Source organism: Ornithodoros turicata, chromosome 1 (assembly GCF_037126465.1).
Source record: "Ornithodoros turicata isolate Travis chromosome 1, ASM3712646v1, whole genome shotgun sequence".
NCBI lineage: Eukaryota > Metazoa > Arthropoda > Arachnida > Ixodida > Argasidae > Ornithodoros > Ornithodoros turicata.
This window is the reverse complement of record NC_088201.1, coordinates 186,693,328-186,711,888: the sequence shown is the minus strand read 5'-3', so window position 1 is coordinate 186,711,888 and position 18,561 is coordinate 186,693,328. Positions and strand designations below refer to the sequence as shown.

Genomic DNA, 18,561 nt, shown 5'->3' with positions numbered 1-18,561 from the left:
ACCTCTTTGCTTCTCATATGCGCGGTGTATAGTGAGCTCTCGCCAAGAGAATGTAGGATATATGCTCTCGTCTCCCTTCAAATCCGCGTATTGATCTTTCGCCTTTTACTAAAGATCACCGTGGAGGGGGACAGCAGAACGAGCTTCTAGACAATTTTTGGTAGGCCTAACCCGTTTGGGTAAGGCTATATTATTCAATTCAAAGAGAGAACATGGTGAGAAACCACTCGTCTCTACCCCCCCCCCCCCTTCCCCCGTGGACAAAAAAAAAAAAAAAGACAGCGAGAGAGGGAGGAATACGTGACGCCACCTCTTTGCTTCTCATATGCGCGGTGTATAGTGAGCTCTCGCCAAGAGAATGTAGGATATATGCTCTCGTCTCCCTTCAAATCCGCGTATTGATCTTTCGCCTTTTACTAAAGATCACCGTGGAGGGGGACAGCAGAACGAGCTTCTAGACAATTTTTGGTAGGCCTAACCCGTTTGGGTAAGGCTATATTATTCAATTCAAAGAGAGAACATGGTGAGAAACCACTCGTCTCTACCCCCCCCCCCCCTTCCCCCGTGGACAAAAAAAAAAAAAAAGACAGCGAGAGAGGGAGGAATACGTGACGCCACCTCTTTGCTTCTCATATGCGCGGTGTATAGTGAGCTCTCGCCAAGAGAATGTAGGATATATGCTCTCGTCTCCCTTCAAATCCGCGTATTGATCTTTCGCCTTTTACTAAAGATCACCGTGGAGGGGGACAGCAGAACGAGCTTCTAGACAATTTTTGGTAGGCCTAACCCGTTTGGGTAAGGCTATATTATTCAATTCAAAGAGAGAACATGGTGAGAAACCACTCGTCTCTACCCCCCCCCCCCCTTCCCCCGTGGACAAAAAAAAAAAAAAAGACAGCGAGAGAGGGAGGAATACGTGACGCCACCTCTTTGCTTCTCATATGCGCGGTGTATAGTGAGCTCTCGCCAAGAGAATGTAGGATATATGCTCTCGTCTCCCTTCAAATCCGCGTATTGATCTTTCGCCTTTTACTAAAGATCACCGTGGAGGGGGACAGCAGAACGAGCTTCTAGACAATTTTTGGTAGGCCTAACCCGTTTGGGTAAGGCTATATTATTCAATTCAAAGAGAGAACATGGTGAGAAACCACTCGTCTCTACCCCCCCCCCCCCTTCCCCCGTGGACAAAAAAAAAAAAAAAGACAGCGAGAGAGGGAGGAATACGTGACGCCACCTCTTTGCTTCTCATATGCGCGGTGTATAGTGAGCTCTCGCCAAGAGAATGTAGGATATATGCTCTCGTCTCCCTTCAAATCCGCGTATTGATCTTTCGCCTTTTACTAAAGATCACCGTGGAGGGGGACAGCAGAACGAGCTTCTAGACAATTTTTGGTAGGCCTAACCCGTTTGGGTAAGGCTATATTATTCAATTCAAAGAGAGAACATGGTGAGAAACCACTCGTCTCTACCCCCCCCCCCCCTTCCCCCGTGGACAAAAAAAAAAAAAAAAGACAGCGAGAGAGGGAGGAATACGTGACGCCACCTCTTTGCTTCTCATATGCGCGGTGTATAGTGAGCTCTCGCCAAGAGAATGTAGGATATATGCTCTCGTCTCCCTTCAAATCCGCGTATTGATCTTTCGCCTTTTACTAAAGATCACCGTGGAGGGGGACAGCAGAACGAGCTTCTAGACAATTTTTGGTAGGCCTAACCCGTTTGGGTAAGGCTATATTATTCAATTCAAAGAGAGAACATGGTGAGAAACCACTCGTCTCTACCCCCCCCCCCCCTTCCCCCGTGGACAAAAAAAAAAAAAAAGACAGCGAGAGAGGGAGGAATACGTGACGCCACCTCTTTGCTTCTCATATGCGCGGTGTATAGTGAGCTCTCGCCAAGAGAATGTAGGATATATGCTCTCGTCTCCCTTCAAATCCGCGTATTGATCTTTCGCCTTTTACTAAAGATCACCGTGGAGGGGGACAGCAGAACGAGCTTCTAGACAATTTTTGGTAGGCCTAACCCGTTTGGGTAAGGCTATATTATTCAATTCAAAGAGAGAACATGGTGAGAAACCACTCGTCTCTACCCCCCCCCCCCTTCCCCCGTGGACAAAAAAAAAAAAAAAGACAGCGAGAGAGGGAGGAATACGTGACGCCACCTCTTTGCTTCTCATATGCGCGGTGTATAGTGAGCTCTCGCCAAGAGAATGTAGGATATATGCTCTCGTCTCCCTTCAAATCCGCGTATTGATCTTTCGCCTTTTACTAAAGATCACCGTGGAGGGGGACAGCAGAACGAGCTTCTAGACAATTTTTGGTAGGCCTAACCCGTTTGGGTAAGGCTATATTATTCAATTCAAAGAGAGAACATGGTGAGAAACCACTCGTCTCTACCCCCCCCCCCCCTTCCCCCGTGGACAAAAAAAAAAAAAAAGACAGCGAGAGAGGGAGGAATACGTGACGCCACCTCTTTGCTTCTCATATGCGCGGTGTATAGTGAGCTCTCGCCAAGAGAATGTAGGATATATGCTCTCGTCTCCCTTCAAATCCGCGTATTGATCTTTCGCCTTTTACTAAAGATCACCGTGGAGGGGGACAGCAGAACGAGCTTCTAGACAATTTTTGGTAGGCCTAACCCGTTTGGGTAAGGCTATATTATTCAATTCAAAGAGAGAACATGGTGAGAAACCACTCGTCTCTACCCCCCCCCCCCTTCCCCCGTGGACAAAAAAAAAAAAAAAGACAGCGAGAGAGGGAGGAATACGTGACGCCACCTCTTTGCTTCTCATATGCGCGGTGTATAGTGAGCTCTCGCCAAGAGAATGTAGGATATATGCTCTCGTCTCCCTTCAAATCCGCGTATTGATCTTTCGCCTTTTACTAAAGATCACCGTGGAGGGGGACAGCAGAACGAGCTTCTAGACAATTTTTGGTAGGCCTAACCCGTTTGGGTAAGGCTATATTATTCAATTCAAAGAGAGAACATGGTGAGAAACCACTCGTCTCTACCCCCCCCCCCCTTCCCCCGTGGACAAAAAAAAAAAAAGACAGCGAGAGAGGGAGGAATACGTGACGCCACCTCTTTGCTTCTCATATGCGCGGTGTATAGTGAGCTCTCGCCAAGAGAATGTAGGATATATGCTCTCGTCTCCCTTCAAATCCGCGTATTGATCTTTCGCCTTTTACTAAAGATCACCGTGGAGGGGGACAGCAGAACGAGCTTCTAGACAATTTTTGGTAGGCCTAACCCGTTTGGGTAAGGCTATATTATTCAATTCAAAGAGAGAACATGGTGAGAAACCACTCGTCTCTACCCCCCCCCCCTTCCCCCGTGGACAAAAAAAAAAAAAAAGACAGCGAGAGAGGGAGGAATACGTGACGCCACCTCTTTGCTTCTCATATGCGCGGTGTATAGTGAGCTCTCGCCAAGAGAATGTAGGATATATGCTCTCGTCTCCCTTCAAATCCGCGTATTGATCTTTCGCCTTTTACTAAAGATCACCGTGGAGGGGGACAGCAGAACGAGCTTCTAGACAATTTTTGGTAGGCCTAACCCGTTTGGGTAAGGCTATATTATTCAATTCAAAGAGAGAACATGGTGAGAAACCACTCGTCTCTACCCCCCCCCCCCCTTCCCCCGTGGACAAAAAAAAAAAAAAAGACAGCGAGAGAGGGAGGAATACGTGACGCCACCTCTTTGCTTCTCATATGCGCGGTGTATAGTGAGCTCTCGCCAAGAGAATGTAGGATATATGCTCTCGTCTCCCTTCAAATCCGCGTATTGATCTTTCGCCTTTTACTAAAGATCACCGTGGAGGGGGACAGCAGAACGAGCTTCTAGACAATTTTTGGTAGGCCTAACCCGTTTGGGTAAGGCTATATTATTCAATTCAAAGAGAGAACATGGTGAGAAACCACTCGTCTCTACCCCCCCCCCCTTCCCCCGTGGACAAAAAAAAAAAAAGACAGCGAGAGAGGGAGGAATACGTGACGCCACCTCTTTGCTTCTCATATGCGCGGTGTATAGTGAGCTCTCGCCAAGAGAATGTAGGATATATGCTCTCGTCTCCCTTCAAATCCGCGTATTGATCTTTCGCCTTTTACTAAAGATCACCGTGGAGGGGGACAGCAGAACGAGCTTCTAGACAATTTTTGGTAGGCCTAACCCGTTTGGGTAAGGCTATATTATTCAATTCAAAGAGAGAACATGGTGAGAAACCACTCGTCTCTACCCCCCCCCTTCCCCCGTGGACAAAAAAAAAAAAAAAAAAGACAGCGAGAGAGGGAGGAATACGTGACGCCACCTCTTTGCTTCTCATATGCGCGGTGTATAGTGAGCTCTCGCCAAGAGAATGTAGGATATATGCTCTCGTCTCCCTTCAAATCCGCGTATTGATCTTTCGCCTTTTATAGCTCTCGCAAATTTGGTCGATCTTTTGTAAAATTTGACGTCAAAGGCAGCCTCTTCCAGCAGCATTTCGCCCAGGAAGATGGCAGCCCACCGCAAGATCAACCGTGAGTTGAGCTTTTTCCTTGAAACGGATCGGGATGTTCGTATGAGCGACGTTCTGCAATCGATGTTGAGGAACGTCGGTGTCAAGAATTCGTAAGGGAATAAACCCTTTTGGCCATGGCAAGTTTGCCATCTCGGTTAGCTCGAAGCAAGCGGCGGAAGCCCTTGCGGCGAAACGTACTTTTGAAGTGAAGGGACGTCATTACGTTTTGGTTCCTTGTGAAAGGAACACGAAGACAGTCTCACTGCACTTTTTGCCTATCGAGGTTCCTAATGAAGACGTGGAGGCCGAATTCAAAAACTACGGTCAGGTCATCTCGGTCAAGCGAGACTACTTTCAGGAAGCGCCCACCATCGAAAGGGGAAGTCGCCGCGTCATCATGGTGATGGAACGGGAGGTGCCCAACTTCGTCGACATCGATGGCTTCCAGACGATGTGCGTATACTCAGGGATGAGGAAGACGTGTCGCCGCTGTGGCCAGGCTGGACACTTTTCGTTCAGTTGCCGGACGGAGTACTGCCCTCGGTGCTCTGAATACGGCCACTCTGGCAAGGGATGCCTATCGCCCTGCAAGAAGTGCGGTGAGGACCATGCCACTTCGGCGTGTGGTCTTAGGTCCTATGCAAACGTGACTTCCGACGCCAGCGTAATGTCGCAGGAACCTAAGGAGACGGAAAATATGGAGACCGCTGCGATCCAGGCTCGGGTGGAGCATCATCCCATCAGTGATTGGGCAGAAGCTGTAGCCAATGAGACCGATGGGCTCGAGACTCACAGCCATGCGGAGTCCCAAGCGACGGCTTCGACTCCTCCTTCGCCTCAGGGAGAAGGTAGTGGTGACGCAGCTCTCGACATGCGAGTGCTTGTGAGTCCGAAGGGCGCGCAAGACGGGGGACAGCCCGGCTCGTCCACTGGTGCTGACGATCTGACAGGGGTCCCGGATGAGTTCCTGGAACAACGAGGGGTCGAGTCAGAAACAACCAAGGCCAGCGTCATGGTCGACGAAGTCGATGAGGTGATGGATGACCAGGACGGTTCTGCTGCGGGGACAAAGCGCCCACTTTCGACTGCGACAACATCGTCGGAAGAAAAAGAATTGCAAGCCGTGCATGCCCTACCTGGACAATTGGCCTCACTTCCTCAACGGGGTAGAGGCATGGCCAAGAAGATAAAGAGCTGACGTTCCAGCGTAGCGCAAATTGTGCGGTGAGAGGAAATGTGTTTCTCTGCATCATTCTTTTAATATTCATGTTCAAGCTTGCAACTTTTAACGTAAGGGGATTGCGAACTCAGCGAAAACAGGAGATGTTGAGAGGTGTGATGCAGAAACTTGATGTTCATATTGTATGCTTGCAGGAGACACATTTTTGCTGTTTAGCGGATGTCCGAAATTTTGAACGCATTACCGGACTAATCAGTGTTAGCAGTTTTGGGGAGTTGAATGCGAGGGGCGTAACTGTGGCCATATCGCCGAGTTTTCATGGTAAGATCAGGCAGTATGTTCGAGACGACCACGGCCGAGTTCTCGTAGTGGATGTTGTGTTTGAGGGACAAGTTTACAAAATTGTTAATGTGTACGCTCCAATAGACAATCAGGAAAGAAATTTGTTTTTCGAATCATTGGATGGTTACATGGTAGGCTCGGGGACAAGGATCCTCCTCGATGACTTTAACTGTGTGCTGAATGAATGTGTCGACAGCAGGGGAGGATCCTTAGTCAGCAGACCATGGAGAGCGAAGGGCCTGAGACGGTTGGTCAGTGCTTATAAATTCGTCGACGTATGGGAGCACTTGTATGGTTCTACTCCTGGTTTTACCATTCACGCCCAAGGCCGAAGCGTGAGGTTGGATCGCTTTTACGCCCCCTGCAACGCCAGTAGTGCGATAGTAGACTGTGAGGTGATTCCACTGAATCATCCCACTGCTTATCTGAGTGATCACAGTATGGTTGTAGCAGAGTTTCAGTTTGAAAAAGGCTTTGGCAGGCTACCCAACCGTTGGCGGTTGAACTGTAATTTGCTGTCTGATCAGGAAGTAATAACTGATATTAGGAACTTAATTATTGAAAAGAAGACGGACGGGGTTACTTCCATACACTGGTGGGAGGATGTCAAAGGCCAAATAATCTCCAAGTTTAAGACTTGGGGTAAGAAGCGAGCCCAGGAGCGAAAGGAAGCAATATTTGCCATAAGATGGGGTTTGCGTAGTCTCCGGGGCTTGGGCCTTGCGACTGCGGCTCAACAGGAGGCATATCGGGAATTGCAGGAAGATTTAGGTGTTCTGCTTTTGAAGTCATCGCCGCCACCACTAACAACGAGTTACACTGGACAAGTTGTTGTTGCACAAAGACAGATCAACACAGCAAAAGTAAGGAGACAACCGGTGACCCTCTCTGTGATTCAGGGGTCAGACGGGGCATTACGAAGAACACAAGATGAGATTGAGGATGCATGCGTGGAATTTTACGCTGGTCTGTACAGTAGGAAAGAAGTAGATCAAAATGTGTGGAACGAATTAGACAGAGGGATCCCGTTGCTAGACAAAGGTCATGACTTGTTTGAAAAGCGCATAACAGTCCAAGACTTAACGGAGGCGATGAAGACTTTGCGGCTGGGGAAAAGTCCAGGGTCTGACGGCCTCCCACCAGAATTTTACCGCGTATTTTGGACTGAGCTTGCAGGGCCGCTATCGAAGGTTTTCAATATGTGCTTGGACAAAGGTTGCTTACCGGAATCGTTGAGAGTCGGGATCATAAAGTTGCTGTGCAAGGATGAGGCGAAAAAACATGAGTTAAAGGCTTGGCGGCCGGTTACGTTATTAAATACCGACTATAAAATATTGGCAAAGGCCTTACAGCTCAAACTGGGTGAAGCAATGGACTATCTGTTGTCACCAGGACAGGCCTCTGCTGCGAAGGGACGGCGGGTGCATACGCATTTAACGGCACTGCGGGATATGCTTGCGTATTGTCAGCGCAGAAACGTGCCGCTTCTTCTGGTCAGTTTTGATCAGGAGAAGGCCTTTGATAAGGTTAGCCATGAATATTTGTTTCATGTGTTGGAAGCAATAGGTCTCCCCTCGAGGTTTGTGTGCTATGTGCGGCTGTTGTATACCGAGATATACAGCGTTGTCGAAGCCAATGGCAAGTTGAGCCGGAGCTTTCCAGTCAGGTCTGGGGTGCGGCAGGGGTGTCCAATGTCTCCCCTGTTGTACGTCCTGTCCTGTGAGCCGTTTGTGAGGCTCATGCTGAAAAGTGTCGCCATACCTAGAGCTCCTGTGCCCGGTAGCATCAGCCAGGCAACAATATTTGCGTACGCAGATGACATGACTCTGTGTACGACGGGTCCACCAGCAGTTGTAGAGGCCTTACGGCTCATGGAGATTTACTCCGCGGGTTCCGGCGCCAGTCTGAACAAAGAGAAGTCAAAAATAATGCGAGTTAACTGCGCCGGGATTCAGACGGATATCGCCGGCATCCCGTGCGTTGCAGAAATAAAGATACTCGGTGTAACGTTCTCCGAAAGGGGGGTAGCCGGTAAAACATGGTTTGACATCCAGAAGAATTTAGAGGCCATAAAACGTCAATATGAGGACATCGGTATCGGATACCGCGGAAGGCGGGACATCATTAGAACGGAGATGTGCTCTACGATTTGGTACGTGGGTACTTGTAGTTTCCCAACCAGAAGAGTTGAGAGAACTTTGACTCGAATTATGATGTCTGTTTTGTGGCAGGGAAGACCCGAGAAGGTAAAGAGAGTGATAGTTCAGGGCCCACCGGAGTGCGGAGGGTTGGGAATATTTAATGTTAAACTCAAGTGCGTGGCCCTAGCCATCGCGCAGACATGCAATGTTCTGGAGGAGGACAACCACGTCGCCAAGCCGCTGGCTCTTTACATCATGGGCACGCTTTGCAAGCTTTTTGACGTTCCGGTTAATCACTTGGTGCCTAGGGCTGAGTCACCGATGCCCTTCTACGTTGAATTGGCACGGTACGTCCGTGTTCTTCGAGAGGCTTTGCCTGGGGAAAGCATAAGGTTCTTGTCTACCAAGAAAATATACGAGACACTCTTCTATGCTTGTAAAAGTGACCTTATATCGACGCACGTAGCGGATTCGAGGGGTCTCCTTCTCTCACTGATTCTGGATGATGATCGGGCAGATCTGGCATGGGAGATGTCTCACAATGTTTTGCCGGTGGCTACAAGATTGCAGAGGTTCCGGTTTCGAGCTACCAATGAGTGTGCCACCTGTGGTCGAACGGAGAACCACAAACACATTTTTTTACGACTGCGTGTTGGCAAGTGCTTTGTGGCGAAAAATGGCGGCATTGTTTGCTCTGTTCAATGTTCAGTACAGCACAGTGCACGTCTTCGACCCGATCCCAGTGGACAGCGGACAAGGGCCAGCTTTTTGCTTGCTTTTGAACGAAATTAAATATCAGCTGTGGGCTTCAAGAAACAGGAAATTGTATGGCGGGACAAATGAGTCATTAAGAATCGTAACTTTTTACGTTAGAGTTTCGTTACGAAGAAAATTACAGTACGAGTTAGATGTCATGGGGGTGGACGATTTTAAAAAGCGGTGGAAACGGCACTGGAAAGTGTTTGTTCGGAACAGTGGGAAGATTTGTGTCAATTTTTGAGACAAAGGTCGCCGAATGTGGCACATTGTAGTTTATGTACTGACATTGTTCTGCTGAGTTTTTCGGATAAGGGTGGGGTGCACTGTGCTCTGCATTGTGTATGATACAGTGATTGTTAGTCTGCTGAAATGTTGCTCTAATATCCGCATGTACTGACATAATTCCTCGTGTTGGTTCGCTGTTGTCTTTCGCATGAACAGTGAATTGCATTTGCTGGGCTCGGGATGTTTTCGGATGTTATTGTGAATATAATGATAGCGATATATGAATGTATTGTAATAGTGATTAATTGTGATAGCTGCCGTAATGGTTTTGCGTGTAATAGGGTGAGTGTCGCGACTGTCGCGGTGAGTAGGGCGACTTGTTCTGAATGTTGGCTCTTTGGTGTTGGTGTTGAGCAGGGATGTTTGTGGGGGACCCATTGTGGTCAAGCGGTTTTTCTCACAATAAACTTCGTCTTTTACTAAAGATCACCGTGGAGGGGGACAGCAGAATGAGCTTCTAGACAATTTTTGCTAGGCCTAACCCGTTTGGAGAGAAACCCGTCGGAAGGTGAGTGTCTACCCCGCCTCTAAAAAAACAGGAAGACAGAGAGGAGTACGTAAGGCACCTCTGTGCTTCACATATGCGCGATATACAGAGGGTTCGCGTCAAGAGAATGTAGGATATATGCTCTCGTCTCCCTTCAAATCCGCGTATTGCTCTTTAACCTTTTAGTAAAGCTTTTGTGTGACGTCTTCGCGGAAGCCATCGACCAAGGCTGCTTGCCAGCATCATCGCGCTGTGGCCTTATCAAGTTAATTTGTAAAGATCGAAGTCAATCGGAAGACGTCACAGCTTGGAGACCGATTAGTCTACTAAACGTGGACTATAAATTGTTCGCTAAGGTGATTCAGCTGCGCCTCGCCACCTGCATCGGTCGGCTCGTCTCCCCTGTCCAGGCCTGCTCGGTTCTCGGAAGAAGCATTCAGCAGCTCCTGTTCGCTCTACGGGACATTTACTACTAGGTGGCATGCACGGGTCCTCCTGTGTTCATCGTATCATTTGACCAGAAGAAAGCGTTTGACTGGGTGAGCCACGATTTCCTGCATTTCCTCTTGAGACGTGGGGGATTTGGTGAGCCCTTTCGGTGCTTCGTTCGAGTGCTCTACGCCGACGCTCAGAGTAAAGTGTTGGTGAATGGAAGAGCTACTGCGCCATTCAACGTGCGATCAGGAGTGCGGCAGGGATGTCCGTTATCACCTCTGGTTTACGTCCTTAATTTCGAGGTGGCCATCCGAATGCTCTCCGACGAACGTCAGGTCCCGCGATTTCCCGTCCCAGGCAGCAGCCGGTTTCCCACCATCTTCGCCTACGCGGATGATCTGACTGCATGCTTGCCGGAGCCAAGGGCAATCCAACAGGTGCTGGCCTGTCTAGCCACATAAAATTCAGCGACCGGCGCAAGACTGAACGAACGGAAGTCAGCAGTGCTTGCTCTCGGGGAAGACTTCCCCTACGTCTCAGCGTACGGCATACCAGTGCAGGAGTCTTGCCGCACCTTGGGCGTACATTTCAATCGGAGAGGTCCACTTACCAATAATTGGGCCGTCGCCTGCAAGACATAGAGACCCGTCTGAAAGCGCTGTCTTCAGTGGATTTGGATTTTAGGGATCGCGCTGAGGTTGTCCCATGAAATGTTTGTTCTCGGTTGTGGTTCTTTGGGACGGCCTTCCAGCCCGCCACTGCAACGGCTCGAAGGGTGAACCGCATGACATTTTCCTATTTTTGGAATGATCGTCCTGAGAGAGTCCAGCGGTCAGTGATGGTTAGGCCACCACAAGAAGGGGGCTGGAACTTCCCCGACGTTCGCCCCTTCTGCGTCGCCTTGGGACTGCGCCGCTGTTCAGCATTCTTCGCAACAAGGACTACATCTGTCACGACATTGCCATCTACTTCTCCGGCAGCTCGATACGGGATTTTGGAGGCTCTTACGACAATGGACGCCCGCACGCCGAACGTCTAATGACGTTCTACCGTCTGATGAAAATAATTGCCGTTAGGCTTCATCAGTTCCTGTCAGAAGCAGACTTCCCGATGTGGTCTGTCCGTCAGATCTACCGAGCACTCTGCGACATAAGCTTTCCAATTAGGGAGCAGCAACGACACGAACGAAGTCGCATCGCATTGAGGCTCATCGACGGAACGAGGGTCGGAATCCTATTGCAACATACGCACGACATCCTTCGTGTACGAGCAAGACTGTACCAGTTTCGGTTAACCCGGCCACATCTTCTACGATTGTATCAATGCGGCGGCTTTGTGGCGTCGAGTGGCTTCTGTCTACCGGATTCCCCGAGTGTCCTATGACACGGTCCACTACCTGGACGACCTCCCAGTACCCTGCCTTTCTGTTAATGGCAGCGGAGATATGTTTTCAGTTGTGGTGTGCGCGGACGCGTTCCGTCAACGGAGCGGCACCGGCTACACTCCTGAACCTGACACTTGCGGCACCAGTGGCACTCAAGGCCCGCCTAACGGCAGACCTTCGTAGACTAGACAGGGACGGTTTCCGACGCCGATGGCGAAGTCATCATGACGTCTTTGTGCTCTCCCAGGGAAACTTCTTGGTCACTTTTTAGACAATCTTGTGATGTTTTGTCTGTCCTATTCCCCTTCTTTGTGTAGATCACTCTGAGCTTTGTGGCTATTTGTGGCTTAAGCAAGTGCGCTAGGCCTTTGACCTATATTGTTCTAAATAATCAATTTACTAAAGTAGGCCTACTCGCCTAACTTTTATATAGCGTTGTATAGTGTTGTAGAGTGTGTCTACATCGTACAGTGTAGTGTAATGTAAGGTATAGTGTAGTGTACAGCGTGTATGTACAGTGTAGCGGGTAGCAGGTAGTGTGTAGCGTGTAGTGCGGTGTAGTGTATAGCCTTGTATAGTCTTTTTATAGTGTATTTTTTTACAGAGACGCTCGTCGAGGGTTGCCTGAATTTTAAGCCAGGGGCATTAGGCGCCTGTCTGTTGTATACTATTTTGCAATGTGTGGTTCCTTTGTGCATGAGTGTTTTGGTATCTGTGTAATGTTTGGCTGGCCTTGAGACCTTTGTTTACTCTTTCAATAAACATTTACTAAAGATCACCGTGGAGGGGGACAGCAGATTGAGCTTCTAGACAATTTTTGGTAGGCCCAACCCGATTGGGTAAGGCTATATTATTCAATTCAAAGAGAGAACATGGTGAGAAACAACTCGTCTCTCTCTCCCCCGAGAAAAAAAAAGACAGCGAGAGAGGAGGAGTACGTGACGCCACCTCTTTGCTTCTCATATGCGCGGTATATAGTGAGTTCGCGCCAAGAGAATGTAGGATATATGCTCTCGGACTTCCCATCGAATTCTATGTGCGATTTTGGGACCTCCTTGGTGAAGGCCGTAGAGCAGGGTATCCTGCCAGCGTCATCTGGATGCGGCCTAATAAAACTCCTCTGCAATGACAAGTACCGCCGCGAAGAGCTCTCGGCGTGGAGACCCATAACGTTACTAAACGTGGATTACAAAATCTTTGCCAGTGTAATCCAGCGACGGCTTGCCCGCGTCGTGCACTGGCTCGTGCCTCCCGTCCAGGTTTGCTCCGTCCCAGGCCGCAGCATCCAGCAGCATCGTTTTGCCCTGCGTGATATATTCTACTGGGCTGCCGACCGAGCTTCACCTGCATTCGTGGTGTCCTTCGACCAGCAGAAGGCCTTTGACCGTGTGTGCCACGAATTCCTATTTTTCGTGCGTCGCCGGGCAGGATTTGGCGAGTGCTTCCAGTGATTGGTGAGGCTTCTCTACAGCGACGCCCGCAGTCAGGTCGTGGCTAACAGAAAACCGGCTGAGGCGTTTCGGGAGTTAGGCAGGGGTACCTGCTCTCACCTCTTCTCTACTTGTTCCGCCATACGGATGATTTCAAGACAAAGCCTGCTGTCCCACCTACCTATTCCCGGCAGCCATCGTTTCCCACGGCATTTGCCTACGCCGACGACCTCACGGTGTGCCTACCAGACGCGGCCGCGATACGACCTGGGGTCGTGTGCGTGGAGCAGTACGGCGACCCTTCTGGAGCCAAGGTGAGCGAAGGTAAGTCTGCCGTGCTGGCGCTCGGCGGGAATTTCCCCTACAGCCACGCCTGTGGCATTCTTGTCAAGGAGTCGTGCAGGATCTTAGGAATCCAGTTCAACAGACAAGCCCCCCCCCCCCTTACGAACAACTGGGCAACGGCGCTACGTGAGATGGAGTCTCGGCTGCAGTCGTTATCCGCCATCAACCTGGACTTGAGGGAACGCGCAGAGGCAGTGTAAAGACATGTAGCGGGCCGTGGACAATGACGAAGATGACCACGCGCCCGAAGCACCTGCCTCAGTTCCACCGGCGCGGCCATGGAGATAGGCCACCGTCATCGCCTCTCCGTGGCATACCATCATCGCCGGTCAGGGCTCATGTAGAGGAAGACCATCGTCCTCTACATTTGATGACCCGAACAACGAACACCATGTTCGGAGCAATTCGGCTCTTTACCATCCCAAATTCCTGACGACGCCTTCGACGAGCACTACCACAGCGCCCTATACATGGACCCACCGCCTGCGAACCCCGCCGTTAACGTACCCGGCGCCTTTCGGTCTGCGGCCTCACCGTCCAGCACGGCCCCGCCCACCTCTGCAGCCGTGCATTTCACCGTCCGGCTCACGACGACAGCATCACGACTGCCCTTCTCCTGTCGACTGACGCACCGACGCTCACGTACCGCCCCCCTCCACGGTACCGATTCGGACGACCATGCAACGCTCCGATCGGTCACTGGTCATACGATCCTCTAACCGACCATCGCTTGACGGATCCCGGGGACCGCCCTGCGCTGTGCACGGACTCCGGCACACTCACTACCCGCCACTTCCCTTCCGCCTCTCGACGCTCATTCGCAGCCGGCCGCGACAACAGAGCAAAGTGTTCGCCTGCCGGTTTCGGCAGTCGCGACCGCCGACGCCACGGCCAGCATTAGCCGGCGTCTCGGCAGTTTTTACGGCAGTCCTCACGGGTACGCAGCATCACTTCCTGGGACCCCATGAGCTCACGCTCCGGTGCCGGTTGCGGCACCCCAGTCCACGACTCTGACGCCCAACGATTCGCCCTTCATCTGCGTCGCTCATCGAGAGCTTCACACAACGGGTATTCTGCTGTCCCACGAATTCGTCCAGTAGTGCACGTCATCCACGGCCACTCTCGCTCTCTCCCTCCGGTGTAGACGCAGTTCACCATTCTTCTTTCCCGCCGCTCCGCGTCTGGGGAGGGGAGCACTGTAGCGGGCCGTGGACAATGACGAAGATGGCCACGCGCCCGAAGCACCTGCCCCAGTTCCACCGGCGCGGCCATGGAGATAGGCCACCGTCATCGCCTCTCCGTGGCATACCATCATCGCCGGTCGGGGCTCATGTAGAGGAAGATCATCGTCCTCTACAGCCTTCGCAGTGATCGGCTGATGACGTTCTATCAGCTCATGTGTGTGTACGACACACGCAATCACCAGCACCTCCCAGATGCCGACTTTCCAACGTGGTCGGCAAGAAGCCTGTACGAGGCGCTGTGTGACATCTACCGTCCCGTCCGACAACAACCAGAGCAACACGACCGAAGCAACCTAACGTCTCGGCTCATCGAGGGCTCGCGCGTCGACATCCTCTGGCAGCACAGTCACGTCGTCCTCCCGGCACGAGCTCGGCTGCACCGTTTCGGGCTATCCATGTCAACCGCTTGCGTAGTCTGTGGCGAGGAAGAAACACATCGGCACGTCTTCTTCGACTGTGTCAACGCTGCTGCTCTGTGGCGACGGATGACCATGCTGTATGGACTCCCTCGGGTCTCCTACGAGACCGTCCACTTCCTGGACCCCCTCCCAGTTCCGACGCGGAAGCAACCCGCCTTTCTGCTGCTCCCGGCAGAAATCAGCTATCGGCTGTGATGTGCCAGAACTCGGACTGTGTACGACGCTGCCCCCGCCATCCTTGTGAACTTGATGCTCGCATGCCTCGTCGCCCTGAGGACTCGCCTCAAGACCGAACTTCGAACTCTGGGTCGCGAGGAATTTCGTTGTCGGTGGAAGGACCACCACAACGTCTTCGTGCTCGCGCGGGGTGAAGTAGTGGTCAAGTTCTGAAGAGACAATGGCTTCATGACAGCTGTGACGATGTAGATTTTTATAGAGTATAATCGCCGGTCTTCAAACGTTCATCTTTAAACAATGTGATATGTTTATAAGTATATAGGTATACTTTGCATATAGCTGCTCTCCTTTGTGTATAGACTTTGTATATAGCTGTTTTCAGGATTAGTTTCCGAATTTGTGTTGATTGCCGCCTGTGTTCCTTGTTTTTGCCTTTGGCGAGGTCATGGTTTTGGTAGTTCTGCTGTATCGTTTATTCAATTCAATTCAATAAATATTGACTAGAGATCACCGTGGAGGGGGACAGCAGAATGAGCATCTAGACTATTTTTGGCAGACAATTTTTCGACGACGACGACGAAGTTCCGTGTGGCTGCTTTGTTCCAGAGAATTTTGGTGAAATTTGAGTTATTCCGCGTCCCAACACCCGGTTATGGGTTCCGAACGGTTCCCGGAAGGGTTCTTCGCTGTTCTATCTCCCGTCTGTGCTGAGCTTGAGTTGGAAGTTTGCTGGGGGCCCGCGTTAATCGCGGTATCCTAGCCGACAACATGAACACTTCTCAACCACTGAAGGAGGGGTGTTTCCGCGTTCCAATTCCGGACGTGGCAACGGCGGACGACTTACTTGGTCGACACTGACTACGATTTGGTGTGCCCCGGAAGCTTCTACGGAATCTCCGACCATGAAGGTAATCTCTACGAAATTGAATTGTTAACGCGATCTGCTTTGGACCGTGTCCTGAAGAGCGGCCTAACGGTTGCACAGCAGTCGTGATCCGTCGAGTTCTACGCGCCTCGGGTGGTGACTGTGGTACTGAAGGAGGGTGCCGATGTTCCTACGAGACGAAAACCTGGTACGGGCGTTAAACAAATACGGCAAGATCCTGAAGCTTGACGATGTGACGAAGCTTGACGATGTCAGGAAACCAGAAAGCCAAGATAGAAATGGGTGTGAAGGCTCCTGTCCCGAACTTTATTCGCGTAATGGAAGCTCTCATCCACTGCGAGTACCCAGGGGTGAAGCAAGAGTTTGTCGTCGCTGCAAACGGGAAGGCCACTTCAGGTCGTCCTGCAAGGTTCGCTTTTTTGAGCGGTGCTGCACATTTGGGCATCTCGTGGAAGACTGCGGATCGCGCTGCAGCAAGTGCCGGACCAAGCATGCAGCAGGTGCATGTCCAGGAAAGTTCTCGTACGCCAGCATTGCCTGCTCCCAGTTCCCGACACTCCTGCCTGCACAGAGACAGGTGGAATTGGAGAAGACTGCACAGGTCTCGAGCTGCGTACAGACGGCGCCGCAGGAACCACTTCGCGAGGAGGAGCCTGCACCACTTCACGAGGAACTGCAGAACTCACCTTCGAGTAGCACTGCTGTTCCCGCTGCACCAGTTGAGGGGGCGACGACGTCTCCTAACGTAGCGTCCCGGTTGGGCCCCAGAGCCCAACGGCTACAGTGCGTCGACCGTGGTTGACACAAGCTCCGACTACCGGACGGCGCTGACGCCGACGCCTTCAACGAAGAGGACGTTGAGATGCATGACGGCGTGGCCTTCAGGACCGACGGCTTGCACTCCAGCACCGAGGATATGGACGCCGCAACGGCGCAACGCAAGAAACGTCAGAAAGTCACCGTGCCAAGCATGAAGGAGTTGTTCGGCAGCGATTCGGACAGTTCGTAAGCCTGCTTCCAAATTCATTGTCTATAATGAACTCTGTAATCTTGGTTTAGCTATTTCTCTAATCTTACTCATGAGTGTTAAGATTGCCAGTCTAAATATTAACGGTATGCGCAGCGTGGAAAAACAAGCAGGTGTTGTAAGCTTTGGAAAATGTTTGGGCACGGACATACTTTTGCTCCAAGAACCACAATTTTATTCCGTGAAAGACGTTGTGCAGTTCAGGAGGAGGTTTAATCTAGCTGTGTATGCCAGTTTGGGCGCTGTGAACACGTGCGGTTTTGCAGTGATTGTGTATAAGCGCGCCCTGTTAAATCGCTTCTTTTGTACGTATGACGCTGAAGGTAGAATTATGTGTTTTGGTTTTTTCCTTGGAGATGCCTAGTACAGAATTGTTAACGTGTACGCCCCCGCTCATGCTAGTCACACAAACAGATTCTTTCGTTCTTTGGACACAAGTTTGTTGTTCAACGGTACTGTTCTTCTGGCCGGATATTTTAATTGCGTCGGGAATTCAATGGTGGATGTTATGGCCGCGCCCAGGGACGATCCGCATGGAATGCCCGCGAGTTATCTCGTCTCGCGCAAGAATTTGGTATGATAGATATTTGGCGTGCAATCCATGGCCCGCATCTTCTTTGAATAACGTGGCAGCGCGGAAGAGCTGGCTCCCGTTTTTATGTTCTTCGCCGTGTGCGAGATAAGATTGCTACCCGCGATCACCACATCATTCCCTCTACAGCGACATACACCTTCGACCACGCTTTCGTCTCCCTGGTGCTTGACCTAGAACATCCACCAGTTCTGCACCGCCCATTTTGGCGACTAGATAAAACGTTGCTCAAGGATGATGAGGTAATCGGTGCAGTAGAAGCGTTGTTGGATGTATCTATATCTCCATCTTTGCGTTTGTGGCAACAGCGTAAACAGTAGTTGCGTGCCCGTTTCACTACGTACGGGAAGCGTCGGTCGCGAGAGCGAACGAAAGCGTTCAATCGCTTATGCGATAAGATACGTGTTGTGCGAAGAGGTGTTCTCACTGCTAACACGCGCGAGTATTTGGACAGCCTGATAGCGCGGCGTGACCTGCTTTTGAGGAGCATCACAAGTACACCTCAAATGGAAAGGGCACGTGGCCGGTCTGTGTCCGCTGTGGAGATGTACCGCTACATTCGTGAGAGTAAGCAACGCGACCATACCTTTGTTTCGTCATGGGCATTGCCGGACGGTACTGTGACCACTGACCCGAGTAGTGTCTTCGACAGGTTTCAGAGCTTTTATTCATTTACGCAGGCCGACAAGAGTGTCATGTTAATGATGCCTTTTTTTTTTTTTTGACGTTTTGCCAAAGCTAAGCGATGTGAATCAAGAGATACTGCCCCATAACGCTCGAAGAGCTAGACGAAGCTCTGGGTCAGATGCGTCGCGGTACTGCACCGGGACCAGATGGCTTGCCGGTTGAATTTTATCGTGCGTTTTGGAGTGTGCTGAAGCCTTCACAGGGGATGCTGAAGCCCTCACAAGGGAGACGAGAGCATATATCCTA

The 18,561-nt window shown here is 50.9% G+C and overlaps 14 non-coding genes across 14 annotated transcripts; all 14 read left to right on the top strand.

Annotated features, from left to right (window-relative positions):
• The first annotated feature begins 61 nt into the window (after positions 1-61).
• On the top strand, positions 62-183 carry LOC135379344 (U5 spliceosomal RNA). Its single transcript, XR_010418843.1, has one exon. It is a non-coding gene; the product is annotated as a U5 spliceosomal RNA (small nuclear RNA).
• Positions 184-369: 186 nt separating this feature from the next.
• Positions 370-491, top strand: LOC135379343 (U5 spliceosomal RNA). The gene has a single exon (XR_010418842.1). It is a non-coding gene; the product is annotated as a U5 spliceosomal RNA (small nuclear RNA).
• A 186-nt stretch (positions 492-677) lies between these two features.
• LOC135379342 (U5 spliceosomal RNA) lies at positions 678-799 on the top strand. Its single transcript, XR_010418841.1, has one exon. It is a non-coding gene; the product is annotated as a U5 spliceosomal RNA (small nuclear RNA).
• A 186-nt stretch (positions 800-985) lies between these two features.
• LOC135379341 (U5 spliceosomal RNA) lies at positions 986-1,107 on the top strand. Its single transcript, XR_010418840.1, has one exon. It is a non-coding gene; the product is annotated as a U5 spliceosomal RNA (small nuclear RNA).
• Positions 1,108-1,293: 186 nt separating this feature from the next.
• LOC135379340 (U5 spliceosomal RNA) lies at positions 1,294-1,415 on the top strand. The gene has a single exon (XR_010418839.1). It is a non-coding gene; the product is annotated as a U5 spliceosomal RNA (small nuclear RNA).
• A 187-nt stretch (positions 1,416-1,602) lies between these two features.
• LOC135379339 (U5 spliceosomal RNA) lies at positions 1,603-1,724 on the top strand. Its single transcript, XR_010418838.1, has one exon. It is a non-coding gene; the product is annotated as a U5 spliceosomal RNA (small nuclear RNA).
• A 186-nt stretch (positions 1,725-1,910) lies between these two features.
• On the top strand, positions 1,911-2,032 carry LOC135379338 (U5 spliceosomal RNA). Its single transcript, XR_010418837.1, has one exon. It is a non-coding gene; the product is annotated as a U5 spliceosomal RNA (small nuclear RNA).
• Positions 2,033-2,217: 185 nt separating this feature from the next.
• LOC135379337 (U5 spliceosomal RNA) lies at positions 2,218-2,339 on the top strand. The gene has a single exon (XR_010418836.1). It is a non-coding gene; the product is annotated as a U5 spliceosomal RNA (small nuclear RNA).
• A 186-nt stretch (positions 2,340-2,525) lies between these two features.
• On the top strand, positions 2,526-2,647 carry LOC135379336 (U5 spliceosomal RNA). The gene has a single exon (XR_010418835.1). It is a non-coding gene; the product is annotated as a U5 spliceosomal RNA (small nuclear RNA).
• Positions 2,648-2,832: 185 nt separating this feature from the next.
• Positions 2,833-2,954, top strand: LOC135379335 (U5 spliceosomal RNA). The gene has a single exon (XR_010418834.1). It is a non-coding gene; the product is annotated as a U5 spliceosomal RNA (small nuclear RNA).
• A 183-nt stretch (positions 2,955-3,137) lies between these two features.
• Positions 3,138-3,259, top strand: LOC135379333 (U5 spliceosomal RNA). Its single transcript, XR_010418832.1, has one exon. It is a non-coding gene; the product is annotated as a U5 spliceosomal RNA (small nuclear RNA).
• A 184-nt stretch (positions 3,260-3,443) lies between these two features.
• Positions 3,444-3,565, top strand: LOC135379332 (U5 spliceosomal RNA). The gene has a single exon (XR_010418831.1). It is a non-coding gene; the product is annotated as a U5 spliceosomal RNA (small nuclear RNA).
• A 186-nt stretch (positions 3,566-3,751) lies between these two features.
• On the top strand, positions 3,752-3,873 carry LOC135379331 (U5 spliceosomal RNA). The gene has a single exon (XR_010418830.1). It is a non-coding gene; the product is annotated as a U5 spliceosomal RNA (small nuclear RNA).
• Positions 3,874-4,055: 182 nt separating this feature from the next.
• LOC135379268 (U5 spliceosomal RNA) lies at positions 4,056-4,177 on the top strand. The gene has a single exon (XR_010418770.1). It is a non-coding gene; the product is annotated as a U5 spliceosomal RNA (small nuclear RNA).
• The last annotated feature ends 14,384 nt before the right edge of the window (positions 4,178-18,561 follow it).